Source organism: Medicago sativa, chromosome 3 (genome assembly GCF_051527215.1).
Source record: "Medicago sativa cultivar Bolivia chromosome 3, Bolivia_mono, whole genome shotgun sequence".
In the NCBI taxonomy this organism is placed as follows: domain Eukaryota; kingdom Viridiplantae; phylum Streptophyta; class Magnoliopsida; order Fabales; family Fabaceae; genus Medicago; species Medicago sativa.
The window spans coordinates 17,111,012-17,133,596 of record NC_140751.1 but is presented as its reverse complement, the minus strand read 5'-3'; positions in this window follow the sequence as shown (position 1 = coordinate 17,133,596).

Below are 22,585 nucleotides of genomic sequence, written 5' to 3'. Positions count from 1 at the left end.
GAAGCACGTAATAGTTCCTAGGAAATCTAACGAGCATATCTGCGACTTCCATGGTTGATTTTAGAATTTTCAAAAACGGCCAAAATGGGGGTTAATTTAATTTCCTTGTTAATTTACGGATTTTACTCGATTTTCATCCTTTTTCTTTCAGTAAAAAGGGCATAACGATGCCTAGCCTTATCGAATCGAAGCATGTAATAGTTTCTAGGAAATCTAACGAGCATATCTATGACATCCATGGTTGATTTTAGAATTTTCAAAAACGGCCAAAATGGGGGTTAGGTGAATTTTCTTGTTAATTTACGGATTTTACTCGTTTTTGACCCTTTTTCTTTCACTAAAAAGGTCATAAAGTGGCCTAACCTTATCGAATTTAATCATGTAATAGTTCCTAGGAAATCTAACGAGCATATCTACGACTTCCATGGTTGATTATAGAAATTTCAAAAACGGCCAAAATGGTGGTAAAGTGAATTTCCTTGTTAATTTAAGGATTTTACTCGTTTTTGATCCTTTTTCTTTCACTAAAAAGGGCATGAAGTGGCCTAGACTTATCGAATCGAAGCATGTAATAGTTCCTAGGAATTCTAACGAGTATATCTGCGACATCCACGGTTGATTTTAGAATTTTCAAAAACGGCCAAAATGGGGGTTAGGTGAATTTCCTTGTTAATTTACGGATTTTACTCGTTTTTGACCCTTTTTCTTTCACTAAAAAGGGCATAACGTGGCCTAGCCTTATCAAATCGAAGCATGTAATAGTTCCTAGGAAATCTAACGAGCATATCTGCGACTTCCATGGTTGATTTTAGAATTTTCAAAAACGGCCAAAATGGGGGTTAGGTGAATTTCCTTGTTAATTTACGGATTTTACTCGTTTTTGACCCTTTTTCTTTCACTAAAAAGGGCATAAAGTGGCCTAGCCTTATCGAATTGAACCATGTAATAGTTCCTAGGAAATATAACAAGCATATCTACGACATCCACGGTTGATTTTCGAATTTTCAAAAATGGCCAAAATGGGGGTTAAGTTAATTTCCTTGTAAATTTACGAATTTTACTCGTTTTTGACCATTTTTCTTTCACTAAAAAGGTCATAAAGTGGCCTAGCCTTATCGAATCGAAGCATGTAATAGTTCCTACGAAATCTAACGAGCATATCTACGACTTCCTTGGTTGATTTTAGAAATTTCAAAAACGGCCAAAATGGTGGTAAAGTGAATTTCCTTGTTAATTTACGGATTTTACTCGTTTTTGATCCTTTTTCTTTCACTAAAAAGGTCATAAAGTGGCCTAGCCTTATCGAATCGAAGCATATAATAGTTCCTAGGAAATCTAACGAGCATATCTATGACTTCCATGGTTGATTTTAGAATTTTCAAAAACGGCAAAAATGGGGGTTAGGTGAATTTCCTTGTTAATTTACGGATTTTACTCGTTTTTGACCCTTTTTCTTTCACTAAAAAGGGCATAAAGTGGCCAAGCCTTATCGAATCGAAGCATGTAATAGTTCCTAGGAAATCTAACGAGCATATCTACGACTTCCATGGTTGATTTTAGAATTTTCAAACACGGCCAAAATGGGGGTTAATTTAATTTCCTTGTTAATTTACGGATTTTACTCGATTTTCATCCTTTTTCTTTCAGTAAAAAGGGCATAACGTGGCCTAGCCTTATCGAATCGAAGCATGTAATAGTTTCTAGGAAATCTAACGAGCATATCTATGACATCCATGGTTGATTTTAGAATTTTCAAAAACGGCCAAAATGGGGGTTAGGTGAATTTCCTTGTTAATTTACGGATTTTACTCGTTTTTGACCATTTTTCTTTCACTAAAAAGGTCATAAAGTGGCCTAGCCTTATCGAATCGAATCATGTAATAGTTCCTAGGAAATCTAACGTGCATATCTATGACTTCCATGGTTGATTTTAGAATTTTCAAAAACGGCCAAAATGGGGGTTAGTTGAATTTCCTTGTTAATTTACGGATTTTACTCGTTTTTGACCCTTTTCTTTCACTAAAAAGGGCTTAAAGTGGCCAAGCCTTATCGAATCGAAGCATGTAATAGTTCCTAGGAAATCTAACGAGCATATCTACGACTTCCATCGTTGATTTTAGAAATTTCAAAAACGGCCAAAATGGTGGTAAAGTGAATTTCCTTGTTAATTTACGGATTTTACTCCTTTTTGATCCTTTTTCTTTCACTAAAAAGGGCATAACGTGGCCTAACCTTATCGAATCGAAGCATGTAATAGTTCCTAGGAAATCTAACGAGCATATCTATGACTTCCATGGTTGATTTTAGAATTTTCAAAAACGGCCAAAATGGGGGTTAGTTGAATTTCCTTGTTAATTTACGGATTTTACTCGTTTTTGACCCTTTTTCTTTCACTAAAAAGGGCATAAAGTGGCCAAGCCTTATCGAATCGAAGCATGTAATAGTTCCTAGGAAATCTAACGAGCATATCTACGACTTCCATGGTTGATTTTAGAATTTTCAAAAACGGCCAAAATGGGGGTTAATTTAATTTCCTTGTTAATTTACGGATTTTACTCGATTTTCATCCATTTTCTTTCAGTAAAAAGGGCATAACGTGGCCTAGCCTTATCGAATCGAAGCATGTAATAGTTTCTAGGAAATCTAACGAGCATATCTATGACATCCATGGTTGATTTTAGAATTTTCAAAAACGGCCAAAATGGGGGTTAGGTGAATTTCCTTGTTAATTTACGGATTTTACTCGTTTTTGACCATTTTTCTTTCACTAAAAAGGTCATAAAGTGGCCTAGCCTTATCGAATCGAATCATGTAATAGTTCCTAGGAAATCTAACGTGCATATCTATGACTTCCAAGGTTGATTTTAGAATTTTCAAAAACGGCCAAAATGGGGGTTAGTTGAATTTCCTTGTTAATTTACGGATTTTACTCGTTTTTGACCCTTTTTCTTTCACTAAAAAGGGCATAAAGTGGCCAAGCCTTATCGAATCGAAGCATGTAATAGTTCCTAGGAAATCTAACGAGCATATCTACGACTTCCATCGTTGATTTTAGAAATTTCAAAAACAGCCAAAATGGTGGTAAAGTGAATTTCCTTGTTAATTTACGGATTTTACTCCTTTTTGATCCTTTTTCTTTCACTAAAAAGGGCATAACGTGGCCTAACCTTATCGAATCGAAGCATGTAATAGTTCCTAGGAAATCTAACGAGCATATCTATGACTTCCATGGTTGATTTTAGAATTTTCAAAAACGGCCAAAATGGGGGTTAGTTGAATTTCCTTGTTAATTTACGGATTTTACTCGTTTTTGACCCTTTTTCTTTCACTAAAAAGGGCATAAAGTGGCCAAGCCTTATCGAATCGAAGCATGTAATAGTTCCTAGGAAATCTAACGAGCATATCTACGACTTCCTTCGTTGATTTTAGAAATTTCAAAAACGGCCAAAATGGTGGTAAAGTGAATTTCCTTGTTAATTTACGGATTTTACTCGTTTTTGATCCTTTTTCTTTCACTAAAACGGGCATAACGTGGCCTAGCCTTATCGAATCAAAGCATGTAATAGTTCCTAGAAAATCTAACGAGCATATCTATGACTTCCATGGTTGATTTTAGAATTTTCAAAAACGGCCAAAATGGGGGTTAGGTGAATTTCCTTGTTAATTTACGGATTTTAATCGTTTTTGACCCTTTTTCTTTCACTAAAAAGGGCATAAAGTGGCCTAGCCTTATCGAATTGAAGCATGTAATAGTTCCTAGGAAATCTAACGAGCATATATGCAACTTCCATGGTTGATTTTAGAATTTTCAAAAACGGCCAAAATGGGGGTTAATTTAATTTCCTTGTTAATTTACGGATTTTACTCGATTTTCATCCTTTTTCTTTCAGTAAAAAGGGCATAACGTGGCCTAGCCTTATCGAATCGAAGCATGTAATAGTTTCTAGGAAATCTAACGAGCATATCTATGACATCCATGGTTGATTTTAGAATTTTCAAAAACGGCCAAAATGGGGGTTAGGTGAATTTTCTTGTTAATTTACGGATTTTACTCGTTTTTGACCCTTTTTCTTTCACTAAAAAGGTCATAAAGTGGCCTAACCTTATCGAATTTAATCATGTAATAGTTCCTAGGAAATCTAACGAGCATATCTACGACTTCCATGGTTGATTATAGAAATTTCAAAAACGGCCAAAATGGTGGTAAAGTGAATTTCCTTGTTAATTTAAGGATTTTACTCGTTTTTGATCCTTTTTCTTTCACCAAAAAGGGCATGAAGTGGCCTAGACTTATCGAATCGAAGCATGTAATAGTTCCTAGGAATTCTAACGAGTATATCTGCGACATCCACGGTTGATTTTAGAATTTTCAAAAACGGCCAAAATGGGGGTTAGGTGAATTTCCTTGTTAATTTACGGATTTTACTCGTTTTTGACCCTTTTTCTTTCACTAAAAAGGGCATAACGTGGCCTAGCCTTATCAAATCGAAGCATGTAATAGTTCCTAGGAAATCTAACGAGCATATCTGCGACTTCCATGGTTGATTTTAGAATTTTCAAAAACGGCCAAAATGGGGGTTAGGTGAATTTCCTTGTTAATTTACGGATTTTACTCGTTTTTGACCCTTTTTCTTTCACTAAAAAGGGCATAAAGTGGCCTAGCCTTATCGAATTGAACCATGTAATAGTTCCTAGGAAATATAACAAGCATATCTACGACATCCACGGTTGATTTTCGAATTTTCAAAAATGGCCAAAATGGGGGTTAAGTTAATTTCCTTGTAAATTTACGAATTTTACTCGTTTTTGACCATTTTTCTTTCACTAAAAAGGTCATAAAGTGGCCTAGCCTTATCGAATCGAAGCATGTAATAGTTCCTACGAAATCTAACGAGCATATCTACGACTTCCATGGTTGATTTTAGAAATTTCAAAAACGGCCAAAATGGTGGTAAAGTGAATTTGCTTGTTAATTTACGGATTTTACTCGTTTTTGATCCTTTTTCTTTCACTAAAAAGGGCATAACGTGGCCTAGCCTTATCGAATCAAAGCATGTAATAGTTCCTAGAAAATCTAACGAGCATATCTATGACTTCCATGGTTGATTTTAGAATTTTCAAAAACGGCCAAAATGGGGGTTAGGTGAATTTCCTTGTTAATTTACGGATTTTAATCGTTTTTGACCCTTTTTCTTTCACTAAAAAGGGCATAAAGTGGCCTAGCCTTATCGAATTGAAGCATGTAATAGTTCCTAGGAAATCTAACGAGCATATATGCAACTTCCATGGTTGATTTTAGAATTTTCAAAAACGGCCAAAATGGGGGTTAATTTAATTTCCTTGTTAATTTACGGATTTTACTCGATTTTCATCCTTTTTCTTTCAGTAAAAAGGGCATAACGTGGCCTAGCCTTATCGAATCGAAGCATGTAATAGTTTCTAGGAAATCTAACGAGCATATCTATGACATCCATGGTTGATTTTAGAATTTTCAAAAACGGCCAAAATGGGGGTTAGTTGAATTTCCTTGTTAATTTACGGATTTTACTCGTTTTTGACCCTTTTTCTTTCACTAAAAAGGGCATAAAGTGGCCAAGCCTTATCGAATCGAAGCATGTAAAAGTTCCTAGGAAATCTAACGAGCATATCTACGACTTCCATGGTTGATTTTAGAATTTTCAAAAACGGCCAAAATGGGGGTTAATTTAATTTCCTTGTTAATTTACGGATTTTACTCGATTTTCATCCATTTTCTTTCAGTAAAAAGGGCATATCGTGGCCTAGCCTTATCGAATCGAAGCATGTAATAGTTTCTAGGAAATCTAACGAGCATATCTATGACATCCATGGTTGATTTTAGAATTTTCAAAAACGGCCAAAATGGGGGTTAGGTGAATTTCCTTGTTAATTTACGGATTTTACTCGTTTTTGACCATTTCTCTTTCACTAAAAAGGTCATAAAGTGGCCTAGCCTTATCGAATCGAATCATGTAATAGTTCCTAGGAAATCTAACGTGCATATCTATGACTTCCAAGGTTGATTTTAGAATTTTCAAAAACGGCCAAAATGGGGGTTAGTTGAATTTCCTTGTTAATTTACGGATTTTACTCGTTTTTGACCCTTTTTCTTTCACTAAAAAGGGCATAAAGTGGCCAAGCCTTATCGAATCGAAGCATGTAATAGTTCCTAGGAAATCTAACGAGCATATCTACGACTTCCATCGTTGATTTTAGAAATTTCAAAAACGGCCAAAATGGTGGTAAAGTGAATTTCCTTGTTAATTTACGGATTTTACTCCTTTTTGATCCTTTTTCTTTCACTAAAAAGGGCATAACGTGGCCTAACCTTATCGAATCGAAGCATGTAATAGTTCCTAGGAAATCTAACGAGCATATCTATGACTTCCATGGTTGATTTTAGAATTTTCAAAAACGGCCAAAATGGGGGTTAGTTGAATTTCCTTGTTAATTTACGGATTTTACTCGTTTTTGACCCTTTTTCTTTCACTAAAAAGGGCATAAAGTGGCCAAGCCTTATCGAATCGAAGCATGTAATAGTTCCTAGGAAATCTAACGAGCATATCTACGACTTCCTTCGTTGATTTTAGAAATTTCAAAAACGGCCAAAATGGTGGTAAAGTGAATTTCCTTGTTAATTTACGGATTTTACTCGTTTTTGATCCTTTTTCTTTCACTAAAACGGGCATAACGTGGCCTAGCCTTATCGAATCAAAGCATGTAATAGTTCCTAGAAAATCTAACGAGCATATCTATGACTTCCATGGTTGATTTTAGAATTTTCAAAAACGGCCAAAATGGGGGTTAGGTGAATTTCCTTGTTAATTTACGGATTTTAATCATTTTTGACCCTTTTTCTTTCACTAAAAAGGGCATAAAGTGGCCTAGCCTTATCGAATTGAAGCATGTAATAGTTCCTAGGAAATCTAACGAGCATATATGCAACTTCCATGGTTGATTTTAGAATTTTCAAAAACGGCCAAAATGGGGGTTAATTTAATTTCCTTGTTAATTTACGGATTTTACTCGATTTTCATCCTTTTTCTTTCAGTAAAAAGGGCATAACGTGGCCTAGCCTTATCGAATCGAAGCATGTAATAGTTTCTAGGAAATCTAACGAGCATATCTATGACATCCATGGTTGATTTTAGAATTTTCAAAAACGGCCAAAATGGGGGTTAGTTGAATTTCCTTGTTAATTTACGGATTTTACTCGTTTTTGACCCTTTTTCTTTCACTAAAAAGGGCATAAAGTGGCCAAGCCTTATCGAATCGAAGCATGTAATAGTTCCTAGGAAATCTAACGAGCATATCTACGACTTCCATGGTTGATTTTAGAATTTTCAAAAACGGCCAAAATGGGGGTTAATTTAATTTCCTTTTTAATTTACGGATTTTACTCGATTTTCATCCATTTTCTTTCAGTAAAAAGGGCATAACGTGGCCTAGCCTTATCGAATCGAAGCATGTAATAGTTTCTAGGAAATCTAACGAGCATATCTATGACATCCATGGTTGATTTTAGAATTTTCAAAAACGGCCAAAATGGGGGTTAGGTGAATTTCCTTGTTAATTTACGGATTTTACTCGTTTTTGACCATTTCTCTTTCACTAAAAAGGTCATAAAGTGGCCTAGCCTTATCGAATCGAATCATGTAATAGTTCCTAGGAAATCTAACGTGCATATCTATGACTTCCAAGGTTGATTTTAGAATTTTCAAAAACGGCCAAAATGGGGGTTAGTTGAATTTCCTTGTTAATTTACGGATTTTACTCGTTTTTGACCCTTTTTCTTTCACTAAAAAGGGCATAAAGTGGCCAAGCCTTATCGAATCGAAGCATGTAATAGTTCCTAGGAAATCTAACGAGCATATCTACGACTTCCATCGTTGATTTTAGAAATTTCAAAAACGGCCAAAATGGTGGTAAAGTGAATTTCCTTGCTAATTTACGGATTTTACTCCTTTTTGATCCTTTTTCTTTCACTAAAAAGGGCATAACGTGGCCTAACCTTATCGAATCGAAGCATGTAATAGTTCCTAGGAAATCTAACGAGCATATCTATGACTTCCATGGTTGATTTTAGAATTTTCAAAAACGGCCAAAATGGGGGTTAGTTGAATTTCCTTGTTAATTTACGGATTTTACTCGTTTTTGACCCTTTTTCTTTCACTAAAAAGGGCATAAAGTGGCCAAGCCTTATCGAATCGAAGCATGTAATAGTTCCTAGGAAATCTAACGAGCATATCTACGACTTCCTTCGTTGATTTTAGAAATTTCAAAAACGGCCAAAATGGTGGTAAAGTGAATTTCCTTGTTAATTTACGGATTTTACTCGTTTTTGATCCTTTTTCTTTCACTAAAACGGGCATAACGTGGCCTAGCCTTATCGAATCAAAGCATGTAATAGTTCCTAGAAAATCTAACGAGCATATCTATGACTTCCATGGTTGATTTTAGAATTTTCAAAAACGGCCAAAATGGGGGTTAGGTGAATTTCCTTGTTAATTTACGGATTTTAATCGTTTTTGACCCTTTTTCTTTCACTAAAAAGGGCATAAAGTGGCCTAGCCTTATCGAATTGAAGCATGTAATAGTTCCTAGGAAATCTAACGAGCATATATGCAACTTCCATGGTTGATTTTAGAATTTTCAAAAACGGCCAAAATGGGGGTTAATTTAATTTCCTTGTTAATTTACGGATTTTACTCGATTTTCATCCTTTTTCTTTCAGTAAAAAGGGCATAACGTGGCCTAGCCTTATCGAATCGAAGCATGTAATAGTTTCTAGGAAATCTAACGAGCATATCTATGACATCCATGGTTGATTTTAGAATTTTCAAAAACGGCCAAAATGGGGGTTAGGTGAATTTTCTTGTTAATTTACGGATTTTACTCGTTTTTGACCCTTTTTCTTTCACTAAAAAGGTCATAAAGTGGCCTAACCTTATCGAATTTAATCATGTAATAGTTCCTAGGAAATCTAACGAGCATATCTACGACTTCCATGGTTGATTATAGAAATTTCAAAAACGGCCAAAATGGTGGTAAAGTGAATTTCCTTATTAATTTAAGGATTTTACTCGTTTTTGATCCTTTTTCTTTCACCAAAAAGGGCATGAAGTGGCCTAGACTTATCGAATCGAAGCATGTAATAGTTCCTAGGAATTCTAACGAGTATATCTGCGACATCCACGGTTGATTTTAGAATTTTCAAAAACGGCCAAAATGGGGGTTAGGTGAATTTCCTTGTTAATTTACGGATTTTACTCGTTTTTGACCCTTTTTCTTTCACTAAAAAGGGCATAACGTGGCCTAGCCTTATCAAATCGAAGCATGTAATAGTTCCTAGGAAATCTAACGAGCATATCTGCGACTTCCATGGTTGATTTTAGAATTTTCAAAAACGGCCAAAATGGGGGTTAGGTGAATTTCCTTGTTAATTTACGGATTTTACTCGTTTTTGACCCTTTTTCTTTCACTAAAAAGGGCATAAAGTGGCCTAGCCTTATCGAATTGAACCATGTAATAGTTCCTAGGAAATATAACAAGCATATCTACGACATCCACGGTTGATTTTCGAATTTTCAAAAATGGCCAAAATGGGGGTTAAGTTAATTTCCTTGTAAATTTACGAATTTTACTCGTTTTTGACCATTTTTCTTTCACTAAAAAGGTCATAAAGTGGCCTAGCCTTATCGAATCGAAGCATGTAATAGTTCCTACGAAATCTAACGAGCATATCTACGACTTCCATGGTTGATTTTAGAAATTTCAAAAACGGCCAAAATGGTGGTAAAGTGAATTTCCTTGTTAATTTACGGATTTTACTCGTTTTTGATCCTTTTTCTTTCACTAAAAAGGGCATAACGTGGCCTAGCCTTATCGAATCAAAGCATGTAATAGTTCCTAGAAAATCTAACGAGCATATCTATGACTTCCATGGTTGATTTTAGAATTTTCAAAAACGGCCAAAATGGGGGTTAGGTGAATTTCCTTGTTAATTTACGGATTTTAATCGTTTTTGACCCTTTTTCTTTCACTAAAAAGGGCATAAAGTGGCCTAGCCTTATCGAATTGAAGCATGTAATAGTTCCTAGGAAATCTAACGAGCATATATGCAACTTCCATGGTTGATTTTAGAATTTTCAAAAACGGCCAAAATGGGGGTTAATTTAATTTCCTTGTTAATTTACGGATTTTACTCGATTTTCATCCTTTTTCTTTCAGTAAAAAGGGCATAACGTGGCCTAGCCTTATCGAATCGAAGCATGTAATAGTTTCTAGGAAATCTAACGAGCATATCTATGACATCCATGGTTGATTTTAGAATTTTCAAAAACGGCCAAAATGGGGGTTAGGTGAATTTTCCTGTTAATTTACGGATTTTACTCGTTTTTGACCCTTTTTCTTTCACTAAAAAGGTCATAAAGTGGCCTAACCTTATCGAATTTAATCATGTAATAGTTCCTAGGAAATCTAACGAGCATATCTACGACTTCCATGGTTGATTATAGAAATTTCAAAAACGGCCAAAATGGTGGTAAAGTGAATTTCCTTGTTAATTTAAGGATTTTACTCGTTTTTGATCCTTTTTCTTTCACTAAAAAGGGCATGAAGTGGCCTAGACTTATCGAATCGAAGCATGTAATAGTTCCTAGGAATTCTAACGAGTATATATGCGACATCCACGGTTGATTTTAGAATTTTCAAAAACGGCCAAAATGGGGGTTAGGTGAATTTCCTTGTTAATTTACGGATTTTACTCGTTTTTGACGCTTTTTCTTTCACTAAAAAGGGCATAACGTGGCCTAGCCTTATCAAATCGAAGCATGTAATAGTTCCTAGGAAATCTAACGAGCATATCTGCGACTTCCATGGTTGATTTTAGAATTTTCAAAAACGGCCAAAATGGGGGTTAGGTGAATTTCCTTGTTAATTTACGGATTTTACTCGTTTTTGACCCTTTTTCTTTCACTAAAAAGGGCATAAAGTGGCCTAGCCTTATCGAATTGAACCATGTAATAGTTCCTAGGAAATATAACAAGCATATCTACGACATCCACGGTTGATTTTCGAATTTTCAAAAATGGCCAAAATGGGGGTTAAGTTAATTTCCTTGTAAATTTACGAATTTTACTCGTTTTTGACCATTTTTCTTTCACTAAAAAGGTCATAAAGTGGCCTAGCCTTATCGAATCGAAGCATGTAATAGTTCCTACGAAATCTAACGAGCATATCTACGACTTCCATGGTTGATTTTAGAAATTTCAAAAACGGCCAAAATGGTGGTAAAGTGAATTTGCTTGTTAATTTACGGATTTTACTCGTTTTTGATCCTTTTTCTTTCACTAAAAAGGGCATAACGTGGCCTAGCCATATCGAATCGAAGCATGTAATAGTTCCTAGGAAATCTAACGAGCATATCTATGACTTCCATGGTTGATTTTAGAATTTTCAAAAACGGCAAAAATGGGGGTTAGGTGAATTTCCTTGTTAATTTACGGATTTTACTCGTTTTTGACCCTTTTTCTTTCACTAAAAAGGGCATAAAGTGGCCAAGCCTTATCGAATCGAAGCATGTAATAGTTCCTAGGAAATCTAACGAGCATATCTACGACTTCCATGGTTGATTTTAGAATTTTCAAAAACGGCCAAAATGGGGGTTAATTTAATTTCCTTGTTAATTTACGGATTTTACTCGATTTTCATCCTTTTTCTTTCAGTAAAAAGGGCATAACGTGGCCTAGCCTTATCGAATCGAAGCATGTAATAGTTTCTAGGAAATCTAACGAGCATATCTATGACATCCATGGTTGATTTTAGAATTTTCAAAAACGGCCAAAATGGGGGTTAGGTGAATTTTCTTGTTAATTTACGGATTTTACTCGTTTTTGACCCTTTTTCTTTCACTAAAAAGGTCATAAAGTGGCCTAACCTTATCGAATTTAATCATGTAATAGTTCCTAGGAAATCTAACGAGCATATCTATGACTTCCATGGTTGATTATAGAAATTTCAAAAACGGCCAAAATGGTGGTAAAGTGAATTTCCTTGTTAATTTATGGATTTTACTCGTTTTTGATCCTTTTTATTTCACTAAAAAGGGCATGAAGTGGCCTAGACTTATCGAATCGAAGCATGTAATAGTTCCTAGGAATTCTAACGAGTATATCTGCGACATCCACGGTTGATTTTAGAATTTTCAAAAACGGCCAAAATGGGGGTTAGGTGAATTTCCTTGTAAATTTACGAATTTTACTCGTTTTTGACCATTTTTCTTTCACTAAAAAGGTCATAAAGTGGCCTAGCCTTATCGAATCGAAGCATGTAATAGTTCCTACGTAATCTAACGAGCATATCTACGACTTCCATGGTTGATTTTAGAAATTTCAAAAACGGCCAAAATGGTGGTAACGTGAATTTCCTTGTTAATTTACGGATTTTACTCGTTTTTGATCCTTTTTCTTTCACGAAAAAGGGCATAACGTGGCCTAGCCATATCGAATCGAAGCATGTAATAGTTCCTAGGAAATCTAACGAGCATATCTATGACTTCCATGGTTGATTTTAGAATTTTCAAAAACGGCCAAAATGGGGGTTAGGTGAATTTCCTTGTTAATTTACGGATTTTACTCGTTTTTGACCCTTTTTCTTTCACTAAAAAGGGCATAAAGTGGCCAAGCCTTATCGAATCGAAGCATGTAATAGTTCCTTGGAAATCTAACGAGCATATCTACGACTTCCATGGTTGATTTTAGAAATTTCAAAAACGGCCAAAATGGTGGTAAAGTGAATTTCCTTGTTAATTTACGGATTTTACTCGTTTTTGATCCTTTTTCTTTCACTAAAAAGGGCATAACGTGGCCTAGCCTTATCGAATCGAAGCATGTAATAGTTCCTAGGAAATCTAACGAGCATATCTATGACTTCCATGATTGATTTTAGAATTTTCAAAAACGGCCAAAATGGGGGTTAGTTGAATTTCCTTGTTAATTTACAGATTTTACTCGTTTTTGACCCTTTTTCTTTCACTAAAAAGGGCATAAAGTGGCCTAGCCTTATCGAATCGAAGCATGTAATAGTTCCTAGGAAATCTAACGAGCATATCTACGACTTCCATCGTTGATTTTAGAAATTTCAAAAACGGCCAAAATGATGGTAAGGTGAATTTCCTTGTTAATTTACGGATTTTACTCGTTTTTGATCCTTTTTCTTTCACTAAAACGGGCATAACGTGGCCTAGCCTTATCGAATCAAACCATGTTATAGTTCCTAGGAAATCTAACGAGCATATCTATGACTTCCATGGTTGATTTTAGAATTTTCAAAAACGGCTAAAATGGGGGTTAATTTAATTTCCTTGTTAATTTACGGATTTTACTCGATTTTCATCCATTTTCTTTCAGTAAAAAGGGCATAACGTGGCCTAGCCTTATCGAATCGAAGCATGTAATAGTTTCTAGGAAATCTAACGAGCATATCTATGACATCCATGGTTGATTTTAGAATTTTCAAAAACGGCCAAAATGGGGGTTAGGTGAATTTCCTTGTTAATTTACGGATTTTACTCGTTTTTGACCCTTTTTCTTTCACTAAAAAGGGCATAAAGTGGCCTAGCCTTATCGAATTGAACCATGTAATAGTTCCTAGGAAATATAACAAGCATATCTACGACATCCACGGTTGATTTTCGAATTTTCAAAAATGGCCAAAATGGGGGTTAAGTTAATTTCCTTGTAAATTTACGAATTTTACTCGTTTTTGACCATTTTTCTTTCACTAAAAAGGTCATAAAGTGGCCTAGCCTTATCGAATCGAAGCATGTAATAGTTCCTACGAAATCTAACGAGCATATCTACGACTTCCATGGTTGATTTTAGAAATTTCAAAAACGGCCAAAATGGTGGTAAAGTGAATTTGCTTGTTAATTTACGGATTTTACTCCTTTTTGATCCTTTTTCTTTCACTAAAAAGGGCATAACGTGGCCTAGCCATATCGAATCGAAGCATGTAATAGTTCCTAGGAAATCTAACGAGCATATCTATGACTTCCATGGTTGATTTTAGAATTTTCAAAAACGGCAAAAATGGGGGTTAGGTGAATTTCCTTGTTAATTTACGGATTTTACTCGTTTTTGACCCTTTTTCTTTCACTAAAAAGGGCATAAAGTGGCCAAGCCTTATCGAATCGAAGCATGTAATAGTTCCTAGGAAATCTAACGAGCATATCTACGACTTCCATGGTTGATTTTAGAATTTTCAAAAACGGCCAAAATGGGGGTTAATTTAATTTCCTTGTTAATTTACGGATTTTACTCGATTTTCATCCTTTTTCTTTCAGTAAAAAGGGCATAACGTGGCCTAGCCTTATCGAATCGAAGCATGTAATAGTTTCTAGGAAATCTAACGAGCATATCTATGACATCCATGGTTGATTTTAGAATTTTCAAAAACGGCCAAAATGGGGGTTAGGTGAATTTTCTTGTTAATTTACGGATTTTACTCGTTTTTGACCCTTTTTCTTTCACTAAAAAGGTCATAAAGTGGCCTAACCTTATCGAATTTAATCATGTAATAGTTCCTAGGAAATCTAACGAGCATATCTACGACTTCCATGGTTGATTATAGAAATTTCAAAAACGGCCAAAATGGTGGTAAAGTGAATTTCCTTGTTAATTTAAGGATTTTACTCGTTTTTGATCCTTTTTATTTCACTAAAAAGGGCATGAAGTGGCCTAGACTTATCGAATCGAAGCATGTAATAGTTCCTAGGAATTCTAACGAGTATATCTGCGACATCCACGGTTGATTTTAGAATTTTCAAAAACGGCCAAAATGGGGGTTAGGTGAATTTCCTTGTAAATTTACGAATTTTACTCGTTTTTGACCATTTTTCTTTCACTAAAAAGGTCATAAAGTGGCCTAGCCTTATCGAATCGAAGCATGTAATAGTTCCTACGAAATCTAACGAGCATATCTACGACTTCCATGGTTGATTTTAGAAATTTCAAAAACGGCCAAAATGGTGGTAACGTGAATTTCCTTGTTAATTTACGGATTTTACTCGTTTTTGATCCTTTTTCTTTCACTAAAAAGGGCATAACGTGGCCTAGCCATATCGAATCGAAGCATGTAATAGTTCCTAGGAAATCTAACGAGCATATCTATGACTTCCATGGCTGATTTTAGAATTTTCAAAAACGGCCAAAATGGGGGTTAGGTGAATTTCCTTGTTAATTTACGGATTTTACTCGTTTTTGACCCTTTTTCTTTCACTAAAAAGGGCATAAAGTGGCCAAGCCTTATCGAATCGAAGCATGTAATAGTTCCTTGGAAATCTAACGAGCATATCTACGACTTCCATGGTTGATTTTAGAAATTTCAAAAACGGCCAAAATGGTGGTAAAGTGAATTTCCTTGTTAATTTACGGATTTTACTCGTTTTTGATCCTTTTTCTTTCACTAAAAAGGGCATAACGTGGCCTAGCCTTATCGAATCGAAGCATGTAATAGTTCCTAGGAAATCTAACGAGCATATCTATGACTTCCATGGTTGATTTTAGAATTTTCAAAAACGGCCAAAACGGGGGTTAGTTGAATTTCCTTGTTAATTTACGGATTTTACTCGTTTTTGACCCTTTTTCTTTCACTAAAAAGGGCATAAAGTGGCCTAGCCTTATCGAATCGAAGCATGTAATAGTTCCTAGGAAATCTAACGAGCATATCTACGACTTCCATCGTTGATTTTAGAAATTTCAAAAACGGCCAAAATGATGGTAAGGTGAATTTCCTTGTTAATTTACGGATTTTACTCGTTTTTGATCCTTTTTCTTTCACTAAAACGGGCATAACGTGGCCTAGCCTTATCGAATCAAACCATGTTATAGTTCCTAGGAAATCTAACGAGCATATCTATGACTTCCATGGTTGATTTTAGAATTTTCAAAAACGGCCAAAATGGGGGTTAGGTGAATTTCCTTGTTAATTTACGGATTTTAATCGTTTTTGACCCTTTTTCTTTCACTAAAATGGGCATAAAGTGGCCTAGCCTTATCGAATTGAAGCATGTAATAGTTCCTAGGAAATCTAACGAGCATATCTACGACTTCCATGGTTGATTTTAGAAATTTCAAAAACGGCCAAAATGGTGGTAAAGTGAATTTCCTTGTTAATTTACGGATTTTACTCGTTTTTGATCCTTTTTCTTTCACTAAAAAGGGCATAACGTGGCCTAACCTTATCGAATCGAAGCATGTAATAGTTCCTAGGAAATCTAACGAGCATATCTATGACTTCCATGGCTGATTTTAGAATTTTCAAAAACGGCCAAAATGGGGGTTAGTTGAATTTCCTTGTTAATTTACGGATTTTACTCGTTTTTGACCCTTTTTCTTTCACTAAAAAGGGCATAAAGTGGCCAAGCCTTATCGAATCGAAGCATGTAATAGTTCCTAGGAAATCTAACGAGCATATATGCAACTTCCATGGTTGATTTTAGAATTTTCAAAAATGGCCAAAATGGGGGTTAATTTAATTTCCTTGTTAATTTACGGATTTTACTCGATTTTCATCCTTTTTCTTTCAGTAAAAAGGGCATAACGTGGCCTAGCCTTATCGAATCGAAGCATGTAATAGTTTCTAGGAAATCTAACGAGCATATCTATGACATCCATGGTTGATTTTAGAATTTTAAAAAACGGCCAAAATGGGGGTTAGGTGAATTTTCTTGTTAATTTACGGATTTTACTCGTTTTTGACCCTTTTTCTTTCACTAAAAAGGTCATAAAGTGGCCTAACCTTATCGAATTTAATCATGTAATAGTTCCTAGGAAATCTAACGAGCATATCTACGACTTCCATGGTTGATTATAGAAATTTCAAAAACGGCCAAAATGGTGGTAAAGTGAATTTCCTTGTTAATTTAAGGATTTTACTCGTTTTTGATCCTTTTTCTTTCACTAAAAAGGGCATGAAGTGGCCTAGACTTATCGAATCGAAGCATGTAATAGTTCCTAGGAATTCTAACGAGTATATCTGCGACATCCACGGTTGATTTTAGAATTTTCAAAAACGGCCAAAATGGGGGTTAGGTGAATTTCCTTGTTAATTTACGGATTTTACTCGTTTTTGACCCTTTTTCTTTCACTAAAAAGGGCATAAAGTGGCCAAGCCTTATCGAATCGAAGCATGTAATAGTTCCTTGGAAATCTAACGAGCATATCTACGACTTCCATGGTTGATTTTAGAAATTTCAAAAACGGCCAAAATGGTGGTAAAGTGAATTTCCTTGTTAATTTACGGATTTTACTCGTTTTTGATCCTTTTTCTTTCACTAAAAAGGGCATAACGTGGCCTAGCCTTATCGAATCGAAGCATGTAATAGTTCCTAGGAAATCTAACGAGAATATCTATGACTTCCATGGTTGATTTTAGAATTTTCAAAAACGGCCAAAATGGGGGTTAGTTGAATTTCCTTGTTAATTTATGGATTTTACTCGTTTTTGACCCTTTTTCTTTCACTAAAAAGGGCATAAAGTGGCCTAGCCTTGTCGAATCGAAGCATGTAATAGTTCCTAGGAAATCTAACGAGCATATCTACGACTTCCATCGTTGATTTTAGAAATTTCAAAAACGGCCAAAATGATGGTAAGGTGAATTTCCTTGTTAATTTACGGATTTTACTCGTTTTTGATCCTTTTTCTTTCACTAAAACGGGCATAACGTGGCCTAGCCTTATCGAATCAAACCATGTTATAGTTCCTAGGAAATCTAACGAGCATATCTATGACTTCCATGGTTGATTTTAGAATTTTCAAAAACGGCCAAAATGGGGGTTAGGTGAATTTCCTTGTTAATTTACAGATTTTAATCGTTTTTGACCCTTTTTCTTTCACTAAAATGGGCATAAAGTGGCCTAGCCTTATCGAATCAAACCATGTTATAGTTCCTAGGAAATCTAACGAGCATATCTATGACTTCCATGGTTGATTTTAGAATTTTCAAAAACGGCCAAAATGGGGGTTAGTTGAATTTCCTTGTTAATTTACGGATTTTACTCGTTTTTGACCCTTTTTCTTTCACTAAAAAGGGCATAAAGTGGCCTAGCCTTATCGAATCGAAGCATGTAATAGTTCCTAGGAAATCTAACGAGCATATCTACGACTTCCATCGTTGATTTTAGAAATTTCAAAAACGGCCAAAATGATGGTAAGGTGAATTTCCTTGTTAATTTACGGATTTTACTCGTTTTTGATCCTTTTTCTTTCACTAAAATGGGCATAACGTGGCCTAGCCATATCGAATCGAAGCATGTAATAGTTCCTAGGAAATCTAACGAGCATATCTATGACTTCCATGGTTGATTTTAGAATTTTCAAAAACGGCCAAAATGGGGGTTAGGTGAATTTCCTTGTTAATTTACGGATTTTACTCGTTTTTGACCCTTTTTCTTTCACTAAAAAGGGCATAAAGTGGCCAAGCCTTATCGAATCGAAGCATGTAATAGTTCCTTGGAAATCTAACGAGCATATCTACGACTTCCATGGTTGATTTTAGAAATTTCAAAAACGGCCAAAATGGTGGTAAAGTGAATTTCCTTGTTAATTTACGGATTTTACTCGTTTTTGATCCTTTTTCTTTCACTAAAAAGGGCATAACGTGGCCTAGCCTTATCGAATCGAAGCATGTAATAGTTCCTAGGAAATCTAACGAGCATATCTATGACTTCCATGGTTGATATTAGAATTTTCAAAAACGGCCAAAACGGGGGTTAGTTGAATTTCCTTGTTAATTTACGGATTTTACTCGTTTTTGACCCTTTTTCTTTCACTAAAAAGGGCATAAAGTGGCCTAGCCTTATCGAATCGAAGCATGTAATAGTTCATAGGAAATCTAACGAGCATATCTACGACTTCCATCGTTGATTTTAGAAATTTCAAAAATGGCCAAAATGATGGTAAGGTGAATTTCCTTGTTAATTTACGGATTTTACTCGTTTTTGATCCTTTTTCTTTCACTAAAACGGGCATAACGTGGCCTAGCCTTATCGAATCAAACCATGTTATAGTTCCTAGGAAATCTAACGAGCATATCTATGACTTCCATGGTTGATTTTAGAATTTTCAAAAACGGCCATAATGGGGGTTAGGTGAATTTCCTTGTTAATTTACGGATTTTAATCGTTTTTGACCCTTTTTCTTTCACTAAAATGGGCATAAAGTGGCCTAGCCTTATCGAATTGAAGCATGTAATAGTTCCTAGGAAATCTAACGAGCATATCTACGACTTCCATGGTTGATTTTAGAAATTTCAAAAACGGCCAAAATGGTGGTAAAGTGAATTTCCTTGTTAATTTACGGATTTTACTCGTTTTTGATCCTTTTTCTTTCACTAAAAAGGGCATAACGTGGCCTAACCTTATCGAATCGAAGCATGTAATAGTTCCTAGGAAATCTAACGAGCATATCTATGACTTCCATGGTTGATTTTAGAATTTTCAAAAACGGCCAAAATGGGGGTTAGGTGAATTTCCTTGTTAATTTACGGATTTTACTCGTTTTTGACCCTTTTTCTTTCACTAAAAAGGGCATAAAGTGGCCAAGCCTTATCGAATCGAAGCATGTAATAGTTCCTTGGAAATCTAACGAGCATATCTACGACTTCCATGGTTGATTTTAGAAATTTCAAAAACGGCCAAAATGGTGGTAAAGTGAATTTCCTTGTTAATTTACGGATTTTACTCGTTTTTGATCCTTTTTCTTTCACTAAAAAGGGCATAACGTGGCCTAGCCTTATCGAATCGAAGCATGTAATAGTTCCTAGGAAATCTAACGAGCATATCTATGACTTCCATGGTTGATATTAGAATTTTCAAAAACGGCCAAAACGGGGGTTAGTTGAATTTCCTTGTTAATTTACGGATTTTACTCGTTTTTGACCCTTTTTCTTTCACTAAAAAGGGCATAAAGTGGCCTAGCCTTATCGAATCGAAGCATGTAATAGTTCATAGGAAATCTAACGAGCATATCTACGACTTCCATCGTTGATTTTAGAAATTTCAAAAATGGCCAAAATGATGGTAAGGTGAATTTCCTTGTTAATTTACGGATTTTACTCGTTTTTGATCCTTTTTCTTTCACTAAAACGGGCATAACGTGGCCTAGCCTTATCGAATCAAACCATGTTATAGTTCCTAGGAAATCTAACGAGCATATCTATGACTTCCATGGTTGATTTTAGAATTTTCAAAAACGGCCATAATGGGGGTTAGGTGAATTTCCTTGTTAATTTACGGATTTTAATCGTTTTTGACCCTTTTTCTTTCACTAAAATGGGCATAAAGTGGCCTAGCCTTATCGAATTGAAGCATGTAATAGTTCCTAGGAAATCTAACGAGCATATCTACGACTTCCATGGTTGATTTTAGAAATTTCAAAAACGGCCAAAATGGTGGTAAAGTGAATTTCCTTGTTAATTTACGGATTTTACTCGTTTTTGATCCTTTTTCTTTCACTAAAAAGGGCATAACGTGGCCTAACCTTATCGAATCGAAGCATGTAATAGTTCCTAGGAAATCTAACGAGCATATCTATGACTTCCATGGCTGATTTTAGAATTTTCAAAAACGGCCAAAATGGGGGTTAGTTGAATTTCCTTGTTAATTTACGGATTTTACTCGTTTTTGACCCTTTTTCTTTCACTAAAAAGGGCATAAAGTGGCCAAGCCTTATCGAATCGAAGCATGTAATAGTTCCTAGGAAATCTAACGAGCATATATGCAACTTCCAAGGTTGATTTTAGAATTTTCAAAAATGGCCAAAATGGGGGTTAATTTAATTTCCTTGTTAATTTACGGATTTTACTCGATTTTCATCCTTTTTCTTTCAGTAAAAAGGGCATAACGTGGCCTAGCCTTATCGAATCGAAGCATGTAATAGTTTCTAGGAAATCTAACGAGCATATCTATGACATCCATGGTTGATTTTAGAATTTTAAAAAACGGCCAAAATGGGGGTTAGGTGAATTTTCTTGTTAATTTACGGATTTTACTCGTTTTTGACCCTTTTTCTTTCACTAAAAAGGTCATAAAGTGGCCTAACCTTATCGAATTTAATCATGTAATAGTTCCTAGGAAATCTAACGAGCATATCTACGACTTCCATGGTTGATTATAGAAATTTCAAAAACGGCCAAAATGGTGGTAAAGTGAATTTCCTTGTTAATTTAAGGATTTTACTCGTTTTTGATCCTTTTTCTTTCACTAAAAAGGGCATGAAGTGGCCTAGACTTATCGAATCGAAGCATGTAATAGTTCCTAGGAATTCTAACGAGTATATCTGCGACATCCACGGTTGATTTTAGAATTTTCAAAAACGGCCAAAATGGGGGTTAGGTGAATTTCCTTGTTAATTTACGGATTTTACTCGTTTTTGACCCTTTTTCTTTCACTAAAAAGGGCATAAAGTGGCCAAGCCTTATCGAATCGAAGCATGTAATAGTTCCTTGGAAATCTAACGAGCATATCTACGACTTCCATGGTTGATTTTAGAAATTTCAAAAACGGCCAAAATGGTGGTAAAGTGAATTTCCTTGTTAATTTACGGATTTTACTCGTTTTTGATCCTTTTTCTTTCACTAAAAAGGGCATAACGTGGCCTAGCCTTATCGAATCGAAGCATGTAATAGTTCCTAGGAAATCTAACGAGCATATCTATGACTTCCATGGTTGATTTTAGAATTTTCAAAAACGGCCAAAATGGGGGTTAGTTGAATTTCCTTGTTAATTTATGGATTTTACTCGTTTTTGACCCTTTTTCTTTCACTAAAAAGGGCATAAAGTGGCCTAGCCTTATCGAATCGAAGCATGTAATAGTTCCTAGGAAATCTAACGAGCATATCTACGACTTCCATCGTTGATTTTAGAAATTTCAAAAACGGCCAAAATGATGGTAAGGTGAATTTCCTTGTTAATTTACGGATTTTACTCGTTTTTGATCCTTTTTCTTTCACTAAAACGGGCATAACGTGGCCTAGCCTTATCGAATCAAACCATGTTATAGTTCCTAGGAAATCTAACGAGCATATCTATGACTTCCATGGTTGATTTTAGAATTTTCAAAAACGGCCAAAATGGGGGTTAGTTGAATTTCCTTGTTAATTTACGGATTTTACTCGTTTTTGACCCTTTTTCTTTCACTAAAAAGGGCATAAAGTGGCCTAGCCTTATCGAATCGAAGCATGTAATAGTTCCTAGGAAATCTAACGAGCATATCTACGACTTCCATCGTTGATTTTAGAAATTTCAAAAACGGCCAAAATGATGGTAAGGTGAATTTCCTTGTTAATTTACGGATTTTACTCGTTTTTGATCCTTTTTCTTTCACTAAAACGGGCATAACGTGGCCTAGCCATATCGAATCGAAGCATGTAATAGTTCCTAGGAAATCTAACGAGCATATCTATGACTTCCATGGTTGATTTTAGAATTTTCAAAAACGGCCAAAATGGGGGTTAGGTGAATTTCCTTGTTAATTTACGGATTTTACTCGTTTTTGACCCTTTTTCT